The 7,222-nt window shown below is 39.7% G+C and overlaps 1 pseudogene; it reads right to left on the bottom strand.

The window, feature by feature from the left end:
• Positions 1-5,241: 5,241 nt before the first annotated feature.
• Positions 5,242-6,684, bottom strand: LOC146719930 (uncharacterized; annotated as a pseudogene).
• Between the last annotated feature and the right edge of the window lie 538 nt (positions 6,685-7,222).

Here is a 7,222-nt window from a genome sequence, read left to right on the forward strand (position 1 = left end):
TAAAATCTAACTTACAAACTCCTGAGAACGCGCAGAAGACGGATCCGTTCAGGGGGGGGGGCTCCGTACACAGATCCCCACCGCTCTCTGTGAAATCCGTCTCAAGGAGCTCAATCGAATCTTTAAAAACTTTTAATTCAGATCTGGGGGAGGATCCCTCCGAACAGCTGGAATCAACATCTCTACAGTACGTACAGCAGGTATCCGATATTGACAATCTGACAATCTAACACATACGTGAGGAAAGAATACAGCTGGAAACCTATCTGTTTAATGAAAATAACAAGGTCAATAAAAACGCTATTAAATTTATACTGGCAAAATGGTCGTCACTGGAGGTAAAGTTACATGAAGAAATCTTACAAAGAGAAAGACTCCGGGTTAGATACTCAAATGTCGAAACGCAGGAGAGAGTGGAATCTACATACGCAAGTATCGTTGAGAAGGCTAAGATTAATGTTGCTAATAGCAGGTCAGCAAGGAAAACCTCCATCATAATTGTTAAGGCCAGTGAGGAAAATGTGGATTCGACTAGTGAGACAGTCAAGGAAAAAGTGATTAATGAATTAAAACCGCGTGTTAAGGATATCAGAATTAGAAATATTAGGAAAATCAGAGAAAATTTATTTTATTTAGGTTAGTTATGACACTATGTATCTGGAAGAATTTCTCGGCTCGCCCGAGCGGAGAAGGCAACACGCCGCGAACGGACTTGGAAGAATTTTCGCTCGCCCGGCGAAAGCAACACGCCGCGAACGGACTTGGATGAATTTCTCGCTCGCCCGGCAAATCAACACGCCGCGAACGACTTGGAGAAGTTCTCGCTCGCCCGGCGAAAGCAAACACGCCGCGAGCGAACTTGGAAGAATTTCTCGCTCGCCCGGCGAAAGCAACACGCCGCGAGCGAACTTGGAAGAATTTGTCGCTCGCCCGGCGAAAGCAACACGCCGCGAACGGACTTGGATGAATTTCTCGCTCGCCCGGCGAAAGCAACACGCCGCGAACGGACTTGGAAGAATTTCTCGCTCGCCCGGCGAAAGCAAACACGCCGCGAACGGACTTGGAAGAATATCTCGCTCGCCCGGCGAAAGCAACACGCCGCGAACGGACTTGGATGAATTTTTCGCTCGCCCGGCGAAAGCAACACGCCGCGAACGGACTTGGAAGAATTTGTCGCTCGCCCGGCGAAAGCAACACGCCGCGAGCGAACTTGGAAAAAGCGGCTTGTGCGGCCGGAGGTGTCGCCCGCCAACGAAAGCAACACGCCGCGATCGTACTTGGGTTACGGGCGGCGCGTGCCGCCGGAGGTGTCGCCCGCTAATCAAGGCAACACGCCGCTATCGGGCCTGGAAAATTTTCTCGCTCGCCGGCGAGAGCAACGCGCCGCGAGCGAACTTGCGCCTGTTCCCGAGTTCTCGCTTGTACCGCTAACGAGCGAGCTAAATGAGATTAATTAAATGAGGACGCATCGGAAAGTTTATTCGTGCAAACACTCCGGCTTCGCTTATCGGCATCCTGCCTGCATTCGTCCACGTATCGGTCGTAGAATCTCGAAGATTGTGCATCCGACGAGTGGTAACCGGGAATTAGCAGATATCGTAATAATCGTGTCGCGCGGTCGTGCGGAGCGTCGAAAAGTACGAAACCTTTGTCCGAAACGTATTTCCGTATCGTAGCATTATCTCCTCGTAGCGGCGCTACTCGCCGTCAAGTGCCCCGGAGGTACCGCCGGCGGGCGACGGACTTGGTGAAATCATTCGGTCGTCCGGAGGTGTCGCCAGTCCCGGAGGTGCCGTCCGTCCCCTAAGTTGACGCCGGCCGTTATGTGGTGCCGCACGTATAATCACGCCCGTAACGAGCCGTCTCGGTTGCCGCGCGCGTGATTTCGCATCGGGCGAGTGTTCCGTACCGTAATCGCGGTCACCGCAGCTTGCGTGTTGCGTATCATCCGTAATAATTCGAAATATATGTCTCCGACACGTGGGTTTGAGAGACACGTTTCGAGTTAGTAATCGGACAGCGCCCTCATGTCGAGCGAGCGCCGAATATTAAGTAACTTTCGTCCGAAACGTTTTTACGTAGCTCTCCTCGTTGCGGCGCCGTAAATCGTCGTTAAGTGTTCCGGAGGTACCGCCGGCGGTCGTCTGACATCGAGAGATCATTCGGTCGTCCGGAGGTGCCGCCCGTCCCGGAGGTGTCGCCGGTCGGCCGTGGTTCCCGGAGGTGTCGCCCGGTCCGAAGGTGTCGCCGGTCGGCCGTGGTTCCCGGAGGTGTCGCCCGGCCCGGAGGTGCCGCCCGGCCCGGAGGTGCCGGCCGGTCGGCCTGGTTCCCGGAGGTGTCGCCCGGCCAGGAGGTGCCGCCCGACCCGGAGGTGCCGCCCGGCCCGGATGTGCCGCCCGGCCCGGAGGTGCCGCCCGGCCCGGAGGTACCGTCGGTGCTTATACCTTATTGTCCCGGCATTTCGTTGTTTCCTTCTTAATTAATGCTAATTATCGTTGTTTGACATTCGCCATACGGCTATCGTGATAATATTTTATCGTACAATAGGACTTTTCAATCGTTCGCTCTCCGCGACAATGTCTCGATTGAACGCGCCTTTCGGCGCTCGCGCTCGCATACGGCCGTGCGTAGGACCGTGCGTCGCCGACCGCCTGGCCGGCCGGTTGGGTACTATAAGAGATACGTCGCGCTCGGCGCGTCGAACGAGTCGAGCGAGTCCGGACGAGTCGTAAACGTACTTTCTCGAGTCTCTCGCCACTCCGGCGTGTTTCGACCGCTCTCCGTACCGTCGCCGACCGCTTGGCCGGTCGGTTGGGTACTATAAGAGGTAGGAGAGATTAATATTGTACGTGTCGCTCTCTCGACGTTGACAAACGAAGAATCGCCCGAACGGGTCGAGAACGGATTTTGTCGAGTCGCGACTCTGACACGGAGAGAACATTTATATATAAAATGTTTGATTTTGGAAACCACGAATATATAAAATAATATACGATCGTCGCAGAACGCGCCGCCGCCAAGTCTTCTCATGCTTGGAGGTTGCGTGTCTCGCGAGAACGTACGTTCGACTTTCGCGTCGTCTCGTATTCCTCTTCGCCGGGGATTACGGTGCGGCTCTTCTCGTTCGTCGCCGAACGCGCGCAAAATTAACGCACACTTATTTATTACGAGCACAGCATTGCCACGAGTCGGTGTCGCAAGACCGAATGGCTCTTATGTGGCGCGCACGCCTCTAGTGTGTTGGCCGCGCGGTTCCCTCTCGTTTCGTACGCAGCAGCGGAATCGTCGCGCTTACCGAGCATCTACTCCACGGATACGAGTTTGCGGGAAGAGTTGCTTCTTCCCGCTCGCTTTGTACGCCGTAGCGAAATCTTATTGCTGGTCGTGTGCGGTTAAACGCGTACGAACCAGACAGAACAGTCCTCGACGTCTAAGCATCGCCATCGTCGATCTAGCGTCAGGGTGAATCGCGCGGTCTCTCGAGACCGCGCATCATAACATTTGGGAGAATAAGAACACGAGTATTTTGATCTTGTGGATTTTTGAACGGAGAGGAGGAGGAAGAAGAGGAGAGGCGGCGGCGTCGGGGGTTTACTCTCGCCTCCGTCGTTCTCTCGTACGCTTTACATAATAGCGTTAAACACAGCAGAGTGTCGCCGACCGGCTGAGCAAGACCGGCGGCAAATAAAATGGCACATACGAGCGAGTCGCGCGCGCGTCGGTGTTTCGGCATCGAACGCGCGCGCGCGCGAAAAAGAGCTAGCGACGAGTCTTCGGGCTCGCTCGCGAGTTACTCCCTTGCGAGTAACCGAACACGAAGCTCCCTGGTTGATCCTGCCAGTAGTCATATGCTTGTCTCAAAGATTATAAATGTAATTTATTTAATTACATTTTTATTTTTTAAATAATACATATATACGTTCCAAAAAATATAAGCCATATTATTATATATGTACGTGTGTGTGGGTGTATAACTATCATTTAATACACATTCACGTTAAATCACATTATTTAATCATATTTAATAACTATATCACTAACATATATAATTAATACTTATAATAAATCATTTTTAAAGTAATTTTTTTTAATTCTAGTTATCATTTTATCAAAATTATGAAAAAAAATTGATACAATTGTTAGAAAACTTAAATGTGCATAACTTTTTAATATATAGGCATTAATAAAATAAACATAGTGATTGTTAATTTTTTATGCTACAGCTACGCATAAAAGTACTAAAATGCTTAGAACTTTAAATTACTTTAATATTCAACTGTATATATTATTATAACTTTTCTCGTTTTATACTATATTTAAAAAATAATATTTAATAATTACTTTATTGCACTTACAACTATGCATATGTATTTAATACTGTAACCATTTAAATAATAAAATATATATATAATTACTGTGTATGAAATTAATACATTCAAAGTAAAAAAAGTACATATGCAAAAATAAACTCTATAAAATCTATAAATAAACGTAATAATAATAAACTGTGCAATAAACGTAATAATAAACGTTCAAATATTTTATTTATTATATATTAAAATTATTCTATTTAATAACCTGTCCTTTTCTTGTTTAGATCTCCTCATTTTCGCATCTCTTCTTTTGTTCTTTCTTTTTCCTAAAAAGAAATATGTGATTGTTATACATAGGTGCAATAAGTCAATTCTGCAATAAATATTCTATACAAAAATAACAATAAGTTCTTAAATGTTGTATTTAATTTAAAAAAACTAATACACGCAATAATGAACAGATAGTGCATGTGTTCACCCTCTTTAAAATCAGTTTCTTATAAAAATAAAAAGTTTGAGATAAGATGATAAAATAGTTAAATTGAGGTATATTATATATAACTTACAAATCTCGGTCAAATCTCTGCTTGGCTAAAATTAGCCATCTTGCAATTATATCCTCAACTTCCTTATTTGTTAAATTGGTTCTTGAAGTTCGCGCAGCATCTAACAACAAGTTTAAACAGATATGTGTGGTTATAGATTATATAAAAATTTAAAGCGACTTAATTTTATATATATATATATATGTATATATGTATATATACTATTCAAAATTATTTTATATTCCTATGATTACATATTATTGAATAATGATATTAGAGTTTCTAATAGCATCATCCAATATAACCATGCATAGAATGCTATATATAAAGTGTCAAAAATATGTCATAAAAACATTTCTGTGATTAAATATTTATATACTTACTTATGATACATATAGTAATGCGAAGATTTTTAAAGGCATTTTCAATTTTGCAACCAGCCCAACTAGATTCCATTGCTAATTTATTTGTTAAAATATGTTTCATCATGTACGAAATCACATCATGATGATCCTTACCTCCTAAAAAGCTCAATTGTCTTGTCTAAAAATATAAAAATAATTTAATTAATATAGTTTATGATCTAAAAAATATCAAAATAATAAACATTTGTTTTTCTCTTATAAAAAAAGTTAACATTACTTTTCTTTTAACTTCTTTAAAAATTATTTAACATTATATAAATAAATAAATATGTCCAAAATATTGCTTTTTATAAGACATTTCATAAAATGTTTCTAATCGTAAGTATAAAATGATAATATTTTGTATATACCATTTCTGTAGCAACACATTTGTTTTTTAATTGATTATCAATTCCTCGTAATTGTTCTACGGTATCTGCTGGCAAATCGAAATCATAATGTTCATTTTTTTTTAAATCCGTTTCCTCATTTTTTCTTATGTGATTATCCAACTTTATTAAACGTTTCATCAATTGTTGTAAGATTTAACAATACTGCATTTAGTTTCCTGATAATTAAATTATGAAAATCTGCAAAAATAATTGACACATATTATTGTATATCTACTCATTGTCAGATTATATAAATATTACGAATTATATACCATTTTAAATATGTTTACAGTGATATAAATAAAAAAAGTTAAAACTTTAATAATATATATATATATATATAGGTAAGCTTTTACAAAAATTTAAAATTAATAACAGATATATTTTACCTACATCAATCTCAGCATTACAAGTATCGGATGTAGATATTGTATCTGAATTTTGTGGAACAAGGTCATCTTTATTTGCTGTTCGATGTTCTTGTGAACTTATAGAATTTACTATATGTAACTGCGACTTGTTCTAGACTGAATATTAATTATTTTTCATTACTGTATTTGTAGCGGAGGCTTAGTATTTTCTTATAATTTTTTATCGAGTGGTGTTTTTTATTTCATAAGTCATTTTGCTTTTATTTAAAATCGTTTGATATATTTAGAAAGCTTCATCTAAATCATTGCTTGTGTCAGTCTATCTGAATTATCAGAAGAACTTGAAATTTTTTTTTACCGTCGATTCAATTTCTTATCACCTTGTATTAATGGTGTCTTGTATTCACAGATATTTGCTCTTATTATTGTAAAGCTTTTGGTGTATTAGGAAAATTATCTAACTCTAAATCATTGCGAGTTGTTTAAATTTATTCGATGCTGTGTGTCGCTTGTATCAGAATTAGATCAGGGAGATGAACCTGTATTTTTTTTGCTCGTTGATATCTCGATTTTTGAGGTTATTTCCACTCATCACCATCTATATCGGAGATTGTTGCAGCTAATTAAGTTTGTCTATAGCTTTATCATATGTAAAAATCCTAAAACGTAGAAAATTTTTGAATATTAAAATTAAGATTTTTGTTTTTATATATGTTTATAATCAAAGTATCACTTAAAATTTAAATTGTAATATATACTTTTAATACATATATATGAGAATTTTAATTTAATATAATTTTTTGATAAAAAAATAAAAATACATTTTTTATAGTTACTAACCTCGCTGCTACCAAAACAATACGGATTATTTTATATAATTGCCAATCATCAGAAGGAAAGTATTCTTTTCATAATGGTTGCTTTATTTATCTTAATTTGACTTGGATATGATGGCCATTTACATTCCTTATTATTTTCAGTTAACCATTCAGAAGGAACAATTTGTAAACCATCTTCGAACTCCACAATATTATACGCCATAATAACTGTAAATAAAAATTGATCAGCATTGAAATTATAAATAATCTATGATGTAAATAATATGATAAAATGTGACGATATAATATAATAATAATAATAATAATATTTGCAATTTATATTAGAGTATTATAATTACGTTTAATTATTTAATTACAA

This window comes from Nylanderia fulva, unplaced genomic scaffold (assembly GCF_048542155.1).
Source record: "Nylanderia fulva isolate GAGA-0341 unplaced genomic scaffold, ASM4854215v1 Scaffold814, whole genome shotgun sequence".
In the NCBI taxonomy this organism is placed as follows: Eukaryota; Metazoa; Arthropoda; class Insecta; order Hymenoptera; family Formicidae; genus Nylanderia; species Nylanderia fulva.